General features: G+C 38.5%; 1 pseudogene; it reads right to left on the bottom strand.

Annotated features, from left to right (window-relative positions):
• Positions 1–11,070: 11,070 nt before the first annotated feature.
• On the bottom strand, positions 11,071–13,930 carry LOC100971493 (keratin, type II cytoskeletal 8-like; annotated as a pseudogene).
• Between the last annotated feature and the right edge of the window lie 639 nt (positions 13,931–14,569).

The following is a 14,569-nucleotide window of genomic DNA, read 5'->3' as shown; positions in this document are numbered from 1 at the left end:
AAATGGTACTGGGATAATTGGCAAGCCACATGCAGGAGAATTAAACTGGATCCTCATCTCTCACCTTATACAAAAATCAACTCAAGATGGATTAAGGACTTAAACCTAAGACCTGAAACTATAAAAATTCCAGAAGACAACATTGGAAAAACCCTTATAGACATTGCTTTGTCAAGGATTTCATGACCAAGAACCCAAAAGCAAATGCAATAAAAACAAAGATAAATAGCTGGGACTTAATTAAACTAAAGAGCTTTTGCATGGCAAAAGGAACAGTCGGCAGAGTAAACAGACAATCCACAGAGTGGGAGAAAATCTTCACAATCTATACATCTGACAAAGGACTAATATCCAGAATCTACAGGGAACTCAAAAAAGCTAGCAAGAAAAAAACAATGCCATCAAAAAGTGGGCTAAGGACATGAATAGACAATTCTCAAAAGAAAATATACAAATAGCCAGTAAACATATGAAAAAATGCTCAACATCACTAATGATCAGGGAAATGCAAATGAAAACTACAATGTGATACCACCTTACTCCTGCAAGAATGGCCATAATCAAAAAATCGGAAAAAAAAATGATAGATGTTGGCATGGATGCAGTGGACAGGGAACACTTCTACGTTGCTGGTAGGAATGTAAACTACTATGACCACTATGGAAAACAGTGTGGAGATTCCTTAGAGAACTAAAAGTAGAACTATCATTTGATCTGGCAATTCTGCTACTGGGTATCTAACTAGAGGAAAAGAAGTCATGATACGAAAAAGATACTTGCACATGCATGTTTATAGCAGCACAATTCACAATTGCAAAAATGAGGAGCCAACCCAAATGTCCATCAATCAATGAGTGTATAAAGAAACTGTGGTATATATATATATATGATGGAATGCTACTCAGTCATAAAAAGGAATGACTTAGTGGCATTCACAGCAACCTGGATGGGATTGGAGACTATTATTCTAAGTGAAGTAACTCAGGAATGGAAAACCAAACATCATATGTTCTCATTCATAAGTGGGAGCCAAGCTATGAGGATGCAAGGGCCTAAGAATGACCCAATAGACTTTGGGGACTCAGGGAGAAAGGTGGGAAGCGGGTGAGGAATAAACGACTACAAATCGGGTTCAGTGTATACTGCTTGGGTGATGCGTGCACCAAAATCTCACAAATCACCACTAAAGAACTTACTCATGTAACCAAATACCACTTATGCCCCCCAAACCTATGGAAATAAAAAAATAAAAAAGAAGACACTTCTTATTCCAGATACTTTAAATCATCTCTCTCAAGTTTAAAGCTCCACAGATCTCTAGGGCAGGGGCAAAATGCCAGCAGTATCTTCGCTAAAGCATAACAAGAGTCACTTTTGCTCCAGTCCTCAACAAGTTCCTCATCTCCATCTGAGACCACTTCAGCCTGGACTTCATCGTCCATTCCACTATCAGCATTTTGGTGAAAGTCATTCAACAAGTCGCTAGGAAGTTCCAAACTTTCCCACATCTTCCTGTCTTCTGAGCCCTCCAGGTCTCTAGGAAGTTCCAAACTTTCCCACATTTTCCTGTCTTCTTCTGAGCCCTCTAAACTGTTCCAAACTCTTCCTGTTTCCCAGTTCCTAAGTCACTTTCACATTTTCAGGTATCCTTATAGCAGCAAGCCACTCTAGCAGTACCAATCTACTATATTAATTCATTCTTGTGCTGCTAATAAAGACATGAGGGAGACTGGGCAATTTAAAAGAAAAGAGGTTAGATTGACTCACAGTTCAGCATGGCTGGGGAGGCCTCAGGAAACTTAGAATTATTGTAGAAGGAGAAGCAAACACATCCTTTTTTAAATTATACTTTAAGTTTTAGGGTACATGTGCACAACGTGCAGGTTTGTTACATATGTATACATGTGCCATGTTGGTGTGCGGCACCCATTAACTCGTCATTTACATTAGGTATATCTCCTAATGCTATCCCTCCCCCCTCCCCCCACCCCACAACAGGCCCCGGTGTGTGATGTTCCCCTTCCTGTGTCCATGTGTTCTCATTGTTCAATTCCCACCTATGAGTGAGAACATGCGGTGTTTGGTTTTTTGTCCTTGAGATAGTTTGCTGAGAATGATGGTTTCCAGCTTCATCCATGTGCCTACAAAGGACATGAGCTCATCCTTTTTTATGGCTGCATAGTATTCCATGGTGTATATGTGCCACATTTTCTTAATCCAGTCTATCATTGGTGGACATTTGGGTCGGTTCCAAGTCTTTGCTATTGTGAATAGTGCCGCAATAAACATATGTGTGCATGTGTCTTTATAGCAGCATGATTTATAATCCTTTGGGTATATACCCAGTAATGGGATTGCTGGGTCACATGGTATTTCTAGTTCTAGATCCCTGACGAATCGCCACACTGACTTCCACAATGGTTGAACTAGTTTACAGTCCCACCAACAGTGTAAAAGTGTTCCTGTTTCTCCACATCCTCTCCAGCACCTGTTGTTTCCTGACTTTTTAATGATCGCCATTCTAACTGGTGTGAGATGGTATCTCACTGTGGTTTTGATTTGAATTTCTCTGATGGCCAGTGATGATGAGCAGTTTTTCATGTGTCTGTTGCCTGCATAAATGTCTTCTTTTGAGAAGTGTCTGTTCATATCCTTTGCCCACTTTTTGATGGGATTGTTTGTTTTTTTCTTGTAAATTTGTTTGAGTTCATTGTAGATTCTGGATATTAGCCCTTCGTCAGCTGAGTAGATTGCAAAAATTTTCTCCTTTTTTAAAAAAAAAAAAAAACATGCCAGGAAGGAGAAGAATTGGAGCTGAGTGAAGGGGGAAGCCCCTTATAAAACCATCTGACCTCGTGAGAACTTAATATCACAAGAATAGCCTGGGAAAAACCACCCCAACGTTTCTATTACCTTCCACCAGGTCTCTCCCACTACATGTGGGGACTATGAGAACTACAATTCAATATGAGATTTGGGTGTGGACACAGCCAAACCATATCAAGAACACAGAATACTAAATGAAATGAGGACAATACATGAGCAAAATAAGAAGTTTAATGAAGAAACATAAACCGTAAAAAATGACCAAACAGCTGAAGAATGTGACAGAAAAGACAAATTCAAGACAGAGCTTCAGAAGCAGACTTGATCATATGATTTACTAATCCCACTACTGGGTATATACCCAAAGGAAATGAAACAATTATCTTGAAGAAATATCTGCACCCCTATGTCCATTTCAGCATTATTTACAATAGCTAAGATATAGAGGCAGTCTCTGTCCATCAACAGATGAATGGATAAAGAAAATGTTGCACATATAGACAATGGAGTACGATTAAGCCATAAAAAAGTAATCCTGACATTTGTGACAACATGGATGAACCTGGAGGACATTATGCTAAGCAAAACTAGCCAGACAAAGAAAGACTTATATGTAGAATCTAGAACAGTCAAAGAAGACAGTAGAACAGTGGTTGCCAGAGGCTGTGGAATTGGGGAAGTAGGGAGATTTCGGTCAAAACTTTAACTTACAAAATAAGTTCTGGCAATATGATATACAGAATGGTGAATATAGTTAATAATAAGTATACTTAAAATTTGTTAAAGCTGTAGATCTTAAGCATTCACACCTCCTAATAAAGAAAAAAAGCAGAAACTATGTGAGGTAGTGGTGTGTTAATTTAGCTTGATTGTTATAATAATTTCACAATATATACTACACCAAATTATATATTGTATACACTTTAACTGTATACAACTTGAATTTTCTAATCATGCCTCAATAAAACTTGGAAAATATAAAAAATCGGGGATAGGGAGTGAGTTTAGATGACTTTTTAAAAGAGTGTTGCTGTAAAGGCAGCAAATGAGATTGTAGCTGGGAGAAGACGTGGGTTTAAGAGAAAGGTTTCAAAAATGAGATGTATCACAGAATGCTGATGAGAATTCTCCAGTAAAAAGAAATAAGTAGTGATTCACAAGAGAGTAGAATTTCTATAGTGTTATCCTTAAAAGGACAGAGAAGTTGACACACAGTTCACAAGTGGAGGGTTAAGAGCAAGGACAGTTTATCCATAGTCACTAAAAAGAAAGCATAATATGTATGCACGATACTGGTGGGCAAGGAGATGTGGGAAGCATATAGACAGTCTCTTCTGATGGCCTAGATTTTCTTAATGAAATAGAAAGCAAGGGCATCAATTGAGAGGGAGGGTGGGAAGGAGGTGAGACAATTTCAGTAAAGAGAAGGTGAGAAATGGTCTTCTTGGAGAGTGGGAAAATAGATGGAAAGGACATGTGGTAGGATTGTTGAACAGCACCAAAGATCAGCTTGAATTTGGAGAAGCCAGCTTGATTATGTATATTTGGTCCAGTTACATTCACATATTCAGCTGCTCAGTCAGGCACGGCTTAAGAGTAGGCAATGAATTAGATTTAACCAGAATTTTGTTTTGCTAATTTAGTATGATGAAGGGAGATAGAGACAAGGAAGTTTATTGTGTTGTGTGCACAAGGAAGTGATTAGAATGATGGACCATGCCATGGACTTTAAGTTGGCTATGGAGGAATGTGATGGCATGAGTGAGGGCAGGGGAAAGTTGATAGAATAAATGAACTGTAAGATTTATCTTAGTACTCAATCAGCTGAATGCTTGTGTCATCCTTGGATATTGAGAAAATGCTCCTAAGCCCCATTCAGCAGCAGACAAAATTTGAGTTCAATATGCATAATGGAATAGATTCATATCCTGTTTGCAGGTAATGCGGAGTTGTACAAAGGGGGACAAGTGTGAATAGCTGAGGGCTCTAGTCCTGGTTCTTCAGTACCTTGTTGCCTGTCTCTGAGCAAGTCATTTCTCTTTTGGGAGTCTCAGTTTATTCATTATTTGAAATATGCAGAACATGATCTTTGGTTCATTTATATTAATCGCAGGGAGGAATCAAGTGAGATAATAAATGCAAAGGCATTTGGCAAAATGGAAAGTATTCTAAAAGCTACTATTTCTTTGTCACAGTAGTAATGACGACAGCAATAATAATGAAACCATTATTTTTTACATTTCAGAGATTGTTTTAATTACTTTAAATGTATTATCTCGTAATTCTTATGAGAGCATATTCTCTGCTTGCTATTATTTATTTCCATTTACAAATAAATAAACTGAAGCCTAGAAGGTTAAATAACTTTTTTAAGGTCAAAAAACTATTTCTGAGTATGTGGTTTATACACAGACCTGTCTGTCTTCAAAGCTGATGTCTTTTTGGTCAACATTTTGTTTGTAAAATTAAGATATCTGAATACATATCATTTATTGCACTTTTATACTTATTATCTCACATGATTTCCCCCTCACCAGCTATTATAGATTTCACATGATCTATAATTTGTCTATAGTCATCTATTTGAGGCCTGTCTAATCTAAGTTCTGCCGCTTCAGCCTTGTGTAATTATCCAAATCTCCTTTGCTAGGCAGATAGAGTAGGGAGCTAAATATTATACTTTAATCACAGACTGAGCTGGTGGAAGCTGGCATTTAGTTTAATGAATCTCAATTTACCATTTTTATGGCTTGTATCCCAGGACATTTATTTGAGTACATGGCAGGTCTTTGTAACCTCAGTGCTAAGAGACTATGGGCATTTTTTTTCCTGTGTGATTCAGAGGTTTTTGAATTATTTCTTTATCCTCTTGCCCTGTGAAGATTCAGAATTTGGCAGATCTTTTGAGGGAGAGACCAGCTGTGCATTTAGCATCCTTCAAGACTCCAATTTTGTCATTAGCGTCTGCCAAAAGTTCTGCCAAGGACCAAGTGTGGATTCTTATCTTTCAGCAGGTTCCAGATCTGCAAAAGGTGGTTGGAAGATGTGGGTGTTAATTTACTACTCCCTCTAATGCTTTCATATGTTATTTGTTCTTAGTCCTGCCAATCCTGTACCCCCAACCTTTGCCTCCTAATCACCTAGAGACTGTGGAAATAATTCTACTTTGCTTTAAGTTTTGGCTTAATCTCTTTATCTTCCTCTTCAGTTTAGCTTTGGAGTTTAGCAAATATCTTGAAGGAGAAATAAATTGTCTATTTGAGGCCTGTCTAATCTACATTTTTTTACTTCAGCTCTGTGTAGCTGTCAAAAAGTCCACCAGCAGCAGCTCTCCACCTAGACCTAGCTCAAATTCTCAAGCTCAGATCCATGTTCAGAATCAGGACATATTCTCGGAGACAGCTGTGGAGCCTCAGTTTACCTCCGAAAGACTGTCCTCATTCTGGAATTGTATTCCCTCTAGTCTTGCTTACTTCTACAGTTATTGGGTGTCTATAAATATATATATAATTTTTGAAATCTATCTTTTTTCTAATTGTTTTCAGTGGAAATATTGACCTGCCATGAACTATTCCATTTTACTCAGAAGTAGAAGTCAAATCCTGTAAGTTTTAATAAATAGTAAGTTTACTAAATAGTATTTTTGCTATTATTCAGTTCATAATATTTTCGATTTCCGTTGGATTATTTACAAGCATATTGCTTAACTTCTAAACAATGGGACTTTTCTAGTTACTTTTTCATTATTGTTTCCTAATATGATTATATTATAGCTAAAAAATTATTTTATGATTTTGTTCATTTGAAATATGTAGATAATTGTATTATGGCCCAGCAAAGTGGACAGTTCTCTACATGTTGTGTGGGTATTTGGAGAATATGTATTCTATAGTTACTTGGTTTAATGTTCTTTTGCATATTCTTTGTCTTTGCTAACTTGTTTGTGTTTATTCCATCATTTACTGATGAAAGTGTATTAAATTTTACCATGTTTCTGGGTTTTTCTTTTTCTTCTTTTACTACTGTCAGTGTTTTCTTTAGATATTTTGAAGACATGTTACTAAGTATATAAATTTAGAATAGTTAATATTTCCTCATAAATTTAATTCTTAATTTTTACCTACTATTGTCATTTTTTTCTCTGGTAATTCTTTTTGCTTTAAAGTCTCCCTTATCTGATGTTGTCATAGCTATACCAGCCACATGTTGGTTAGAGTTTGCATGGTCTTTACCCATTCATTTACTTTCACTCTTTTCCCTTTATGTTTTGAAGTTGTGTTCTATAAATAGCATATAGTTGAGACTTGGCAGGATCCAGTTGGACAGTATTTAGTTAATTGGAGCATTACTCTATGTATAGTTACTATAATTACAAATACATTTGCATTAAAAATGTTCAGCTTATTAAGTGATTTCTATTCATTCCACCTGCCTATATTCTTATTTTCTCTTGCTTGCCTTATTTTAGAATGAATATAGATTGAGTATATTCAAGCATTCTAAAATACACATATATACTCTATTAGCTTGAAGATTTTATACCTTTTTGCTATCATTTTAGTGTTTACTATAAAAATGGAAATTCATTAACTCATAAGAGTTTAATATGAATTGACACTTTTACTTGCTTCATGAATGCTTTATGACCTATCGTTTATTTTTTGTCATACATTCTTGTATTCCAGCAAGACATTATTGTTTATATTATCAGTACTCTTTTTTTTTTTGAGACGGAGTCTCGCTCTGTCGCCCAGGCTGGTCGGCTCACTGCAAGCTCCGCCTTCCGGGTTCATGCCATTCTCCTGCCTCAGCCTCCCGAGTAGCTGGGACTACAGGCGCCCGCCACCACGCCCGGCTATTTTTTTGTATTTTTAATAGAGACGGGGTTTCACCATGTTAGCCAGGATGGTCTCGATCTCCTGACCTCGTGATCTGCCCGCCTCAGCCTCCCAAAGTGCTGGGATTACAGGCGTGAGCCACCGCGCCCGGCCTATCAGTACTCTTTAATATTATTACCATTTTATTTCATTTTGTTGTTGTTGTTGCATTCCCAAGCTTCCATATGGGATTACTTTTCTTCTGCCTGAAGAATGTGCTTACAGTTTCCTTTAGAATATATTATGGACTGAATGCTTGCGTCCTCTCAAAGTTCATATGCTGAAGCCCTAACCCCCAATGTCACTGTATTTGGAGACAGGGTCTGTGAGGAGGTGATAAAGGTTAAATGAAATTGTAATGGTAGGACCCTCATTTGAAAAGGCTGGTGCCCCTATAAGAAGAGGAAGAGACACCAAAGTGTGCTTGCTCTCTCTCTCTCTGGCATGCTCTCTCTCTCCCTCTCTCTTTGTCTCTCTCTGCCATTTAAGGACACAGCCGGAAGGCAGCAATCTGCAAGCCAATTTAATATTGCAAAAACTCACCTCATGCTCCCTTCCAGTCACTGGTCCCTTTCCATGGGTAGCCATTGTCTTGATTTTTAAACAGAATACTTGTACATGTTTTTAAATTTTATATAAATGGAATTATATAGTATGTTTTTTATTGCATCTATGTTCTTGCACTCAACATTATGTTTGTGATATTTATTCATGTTTAGAGTTGTAGATCATTGGTTCTCAAACTTTAGCATATATCAGAATTACCAAGAGGGCTTGTTAAAGCATGAATCGCTGGGTCACAGCCCAGAGTTTTGACTCAGTATGTCTGGGGTGGAGGCTGGGAGTCCAGTTTTCAGGTGCTGCTAATGCTGCTGATCCAGGGGCCATACTTTGAGATCACTGTTGTAAATCATTCACTCTCACTGATTTATAGCAAAGATCAGCAAACTTTTTGTTAAAGGGCCAGATAGCAAATTGCACAATCCCTGTAGGTCAAGGGCAAAATTGATGACTTTATGTAGGTAATTGTACAACTGTTAAAAATGTAGCCATTTAAAAATGTAACAAACATTCTTCAGTAAGGGGCTATAAAAAAATAAGGGACTGGTCACATTTTTCCTGTGGGCTGCAGTTTATTGACTGATGATGCATAGTACTCCATTATATCACGATATTACAATTTGTTTATCCTTTAAACTGTTGATGGGGATTTGGGTAGTGTCCAGATTTTAGCTTTTACATATGAACACTGTTATGAGAATCCTCAAACATTGTGTTTTGGTGAACACATGTATGGATTTCTGTTGGGTACATACCCCAGAGTAGAAGTGCTGTGTAATAAAGGTATGCATGTCTTCAACTTTAGGAGAAACTGCCGATTTTCTAAACCGGTTGTATCAATTTACACTCCCACCAACAATATGTGAGAATTATTGTTGCTGCACATTGGTGGTGTTCTGGAGCTGGGTCATACTGGCTTTCAAGGACCAATTGTGGGCATCTCTTCTCAATTCTGCATTCAGTGGTCTCAGGATGGCTGCCTGAAATTGGCTATGGTGGTAGTATTTACAGTATGGAGACTGGAAAAAAAGCCATAAATCAGGGATCTCATATATTCATTTCTAAGAGAGCCAGGTGTTCAACATTGACCAGGATCTCATATCTAGACATTTTTTGTCAACATTTGGTATTTAATACTTTTTGTCTACATTGTAGCTATTCAGGTGGTGGTATAGTACTATCCTTTGTGGTTTTAAGTTGCTTCTTTGCATCTCTGATGAGAATGAAGTTAAACAGCTTTTCAAATATTTGTTGGATATTTTAATATCCTTTTCATTATGTTCATTTGTCTAGTTTTTTAGATAGGTTGTCTTTTTATCTCTATCTATGTTATATCTATCTATCTATCTATCTATCTATCTATCTATCTATATATGTATGTATGTTTATATATTCTTGGTAGAAGTTCTTTGCCAGATATGTGTATTTCTAATGTCATCTCCTATCCTGTGGATTACCTTTTCATTTTTTATTGGTGTTTTTGATGAACAGATCTTAATTTTAGTGTGGTCTAAGTTACCATTTCTGTCTTTAATGGTTAGTGTTTTTTGTGTCCTATTTTTTTTTAAAAAAACTTTGCCTATACCAAAGTCACAAAGAGGTTATCCTTGAAGATATTTTCTATAAAATATTTATTATTTTACTTCTGACATAAAATTTTTCAACTCATTTGCAATTCGTATGGTGTGACTTTGTGATATAATTGCAGTTTTTTCCATATAAATGTGCATTTAATATGGCACTATTTATTTGAAAGACTACACTTTCACCTCTGCACTGCAATGTCACCTTTATGAAAAAAAAATTGGGTGATAATATTTGCCTGAATTCTTTATTCCATTATATCTATAACCATTCCAGTTAGTATATCCTTGCACTAATACCACAGTTCTTATTTACCGTAGCTTGATATATGGTAGTGTAGGTCTTCCAGATGTGTTCTTTTTTTTTTCAAGATTGCCTCTGACTACTTTAGCTTTTTGCTTTTCTACATGGATTTTAGAATCAGCTTGTCAGTTTCCACAAAAATCTCTGCTGTTATCTTGATTGAGACTTGAGGTAGGTTGAAGATGTCCACAAAGTCTTTAACACTTCCCACAGAGGACTATGATAATGTCTTCTTGTTTTATTGATCCTTTTATAATTATGAAATAACTTTGTTTTTCTCTAGTATTGCTTCTTGATTTTCTTGATTACAGTTTCATTATCTGTTTTTTTGGTTCATGACTTCTCTTCATTCCTTTTATATTAAACTTTTGCCATGTTAATATTTAAGCTATATTTCTTGTAACTAGCATATATTTGGGTTTAAAAATCCATTCTGACCATCTTAATATTTTACTTGTAAATATTTGACTTATTTTTATTAAATTTAATTACTGATATATAATTTGGTTTAGAATATATTTGCCACGAAATCATCAAGTTTCTATTTGAATCACCTGTTTCATATTCCCTTTTACTTCCATTCTTGTCTTCTTTTAGCATAGTCAATGTTTCTATTTAGAATGTTTTTTTCTATTAATTTGTCAGTTATATCTTCTTCCGCTATTTTAGTAGCGACCTTAGAAATTACAGCAAGAATTTTTGACTTATTACAGTCAAATACAAACTATTTATACCACATCTTTATGCTACTAGAAACTTTAAACAGTGCTTACCCCTTTTTTCACCCTCCTGCATTATTTTTGTCAAGTATTTTCACTTCACATTTCATTTTGCATATAGACTGTACAAAATATTCTAATTACTGTTTTATGCAATCTAAATATATATTTACTTTTACCCATGTATTTATTCTCTCCGGTGTTCTTCATGCCCTTTTGCATTTTCATGTTTCCATCTAGCATAATTTTCCTTTTGACTGAAGAATTTTCTTTGTTTTTGTCTTGTTTTCTTTCAGTGTTGGTCTGCTGGTGAGGAATTCCTTTAATATTTGTTCATATGAAAGCCTCTTTATTTCACTCACATTGTTGAATAATATTTTCTTTGGGTGTAGAATTATATGTTGGTAGTTCTATGTGCTTATTTTTACTTTAGCACTTAAAAAATGTTATAACATTACCTTCTGACTGACCTTGTTTCTTTTGGGAATTCTGCCTTCCGTTTTCCAGTTGTTCTTCTAAATGCAGTGTCTTTTATTCCTCTGGTTGCTTTAAAGATTCTGTATCTTTTTTTTTTTTTTTTTTTTTTTTTTTTTTTTTGCAGAGCTAGCTGAGGTTTTATTGTGGACGAAAAAAAGCAATTGAATTGTTTTGTAGTTGGAGGCATGGGCAAGGGTGGTCCTCAGGCACTGAATTCCGCCGAGGGTGGGCTGAGGGCTAGAGCCGAGCCTCAGGTGTGTCTTCTGTTCCCTGTGCTCCCCTGCACAGCGGCCTCCCTCCCGGGCTCTGGGCAAGTCGCAGGAGGGGCAGGCTGGGAGGGGCTGCCGCAGCTGTTCACTTGGGCGGGACGTCAGACGACGCGGACACCAGCTTCCCATCGCGGGTCTCGATCTTCTTCACAACCGGGGCCCTGGTGGAGCTGGTGCGGCTGAAGGAGCTGAAGCCCGCGCCAGAGCCAGCGCTGGAGCCCAGGCCGTAGCTGAGGCCGGGGCTTGTGAGGCCCCCATAGGCCGAGCTCAGACCACCTGCAAAACCGCTGGTGGTCTTCATATGGATACTCATGTTCTGCATCCCAGACTCTAGCTGGCTCTCTTCGCCCTCCAGCAGCTTCCCGTAGGTGGCGATCTCGATGTCCAGGGCTAGCTTGACGTTCATCAGCTCCTGGTACTCACGCAGCCGCCTCGCCATGTCCTGCTTGGCGCGCTGCAGGGTGGCCTCCAGCTCGGACAGCTTGACGTTAGCATCCTTAACGGCCAGCTCCCCACGCTACTCGGCATCTGCGATGGCGGCCTCCACAGGGAAGCCATCCGGCCTTTGAGGCCCTCAATCTCAGCCTGGAGCCAGCTGATGTTCCGGTTCATCTCGGAGATCTCAGTCTGTATGCCGCAGGTCATCCCCCTGCTTCCCAGCCAGCACCTGCAGCTCCTCATACTTGACCTGGTCCATGCTCTCAGCCTCAGCCAGGCTGCGGTTGGCGATCACCTCGTACTGCGCCTTGACCTCAGCGATGATGCTTTCCATGTCCAGGGAGGGCTGTTGTCCACGGACAGCACCACAGACGTATCCGAGATCTGGGAATGCAGCTCCCGGATCTCCTCTTCATACAGCTGCCTGAGGAAGTTGATCTCGTCAGTTAGCCCGTCCAGGCGAGACTCCAGCTCTACCTTGTTCATGTCAGCTTCATCCACATCCTTCTTGAGGAGGACAAATTCATTTGCCATCTCTTTACGCGTATTGATCTCATCCTGTTTCTCGTTCTTGAAGTCCTCCACCAGCCCCTGAATGTTGCCAAGCTCCGTCTCCAGCTTCAGCTTCTCCTGGCCCAGAGTCTCCAGCTGCCGCCTAAGGTTGTTGATGTAGCTCTCGAACATGTTGTCCATGTTGCTCTGAGCCATCTCCTGCTGCTGCAGGAGGCTCCACTTGGTCTCCAGCATCTTGTTCTGCTGCTCCAGGAACGGTACCTTGTCGATGAAGGAGACAAATTTGCCTAGGGTCTTGATATGCTCCTTCTCCTGGGTGCGCACGGCCTGGATGTTGGGGTCCACCTCCAGGTTAAGGCGGCTCAGCAGACTCTGGTTGACCATGACGGCGGTGATGCCTCCGATGCCGCTGGCCCCACCATAGCCTCCGCCCAGGCCACCCCAGAAGCTGCTGCTGCCCACTCGGGAGAAGCTGGAGAAGCTGATGCGGGCACCGGGCCCACTCGTGTAGAAGCAGCTGCTGAAGGCCCGTGTGCCAGAGGTGGACACCTTGTACGACTTCTGGGTCACCCTGATGGACATGGTGGAGGCAGGAGTGGAGGCAGGTGGGCTGAACCAGGCAGAGATTCCAGAAGGAGCAGAGAAGCTGCTTCTTGGTCTCTTTGTTTTTTTTAACAACTTGACTATGATGTGCCTAGGTGTGGTTTTCTTTTTATTTATCCTGTTTATGATTCACTGAGTTTTTTGATTCTGTGGGTGTATGTCTTTTATTAATTTTGTAAACTTTTTGAATATTATTTCTTTAGGTATTGCTCCTGCCCTATTCTTTCTCTTCTCCCATTCCATATTTGTTAGTTGTTTTTTTACTCTGTCCTACATATGTCTTATGCTCTATCTTTTTTTCCCGATTATTTTGGTTCTTGTGCTTCAATTTTAATATTTTCTATAATTTTGGAGTTATACAAACCTGTTCTTTTGTGTCACATCTCCCATTAATCCCATGCACTGAGTTCCTAGTTTTTTCATTGTAAGATATCCAGTTGATTTTTAGTTCCATTAATTCAAATTATCTATTACAGTTCTTGGTTCTTTCACATATTTTATTTAACTTTTTCTTTACTTCTTTTAAGAATATTAGTCATAGTTAATTTTAAAGTCATTTTCTGGTGATTTCACTATCCAGATCATGTGTGTTTCTGCATCTTTTTTCATCTTTTATTTTGATTTACGTGTCATATTTTTTACCTCTTTGTGTATCTAGTAATATTTTTATTGCATGTCACGCACCAAGTATAAAAAATTGTAGAGGCTTCAGATGAGATATTCCAGAGACAGTTCCACTTTTCCCCTTTTAGGCACATAAGTTGAGCATATGCTTAATTTAATCCAGTCAGAAATTATTCATGATGAGGGCTAGAGTGCAGTTTTATTAAAACTCAGTCTACGTCTGGTTTGCTTCTTTTCCCTAGGATGTAAGAGTATGGTAGATTTCTATTTTGTAATCTCTGAAAGCCTGGAAAATCCAGATCTGCTATTCACAACTTGCAGCCTCCTGGAGTTTCAAATTCTGGCACATGTTTGTTTCCTAAGAACTGGGTGATTGCTGAAGATTTCGCTTCACCTTTTTACAAGTATTTTACCCAACTATGCCAGAAGTCAGCAAATGTTCAGTGGGGAAAATCTGCTGAGCACTTGAGTATCATCAGCTTTTGTATTTGTCATACCAGCCTTGTCAAACTGCTAAAAGCTTTGCTGTTTTTTCTCTCTGCGCGCAGAGGCTCTTTGTCTGAATAAGCCTGGTCCTCAGCCTATTCTCAGAGTTGGTAAATTTTCCAAAGGAGAAAAATAGTTGAAGATTGTCAGCTTATAGTGGAAAAGATTCTCTCTCCTTGAAATTTTAATTTATTTAATCTTTGTTTCCACCACTATTTGGTACCTTTAACATGATGATTTTTGTAAATCATCCAGTTTTTTGTAGTTGTAGAAGATTGTTGCCTCTCAC

The sequence above is a fragment of the Pan paniscus genome, chromosome X, assembly GCF_029289425.2.
Source record: "Pan paniscus chromosome X, NHGRI_mPanPan1-v2.0_pri, whole genome shotgun sequence".
Lineage (NCBI taxonomy): Eukaryota > Metazoa > Chordata > Mammalia > Primates > Hominidae > Pan > Pan paniscus.
Note: the sequence above shows the minus strand (reverse complement) of the source record. Positions and strands in the feature narration are given on the sequence as shown.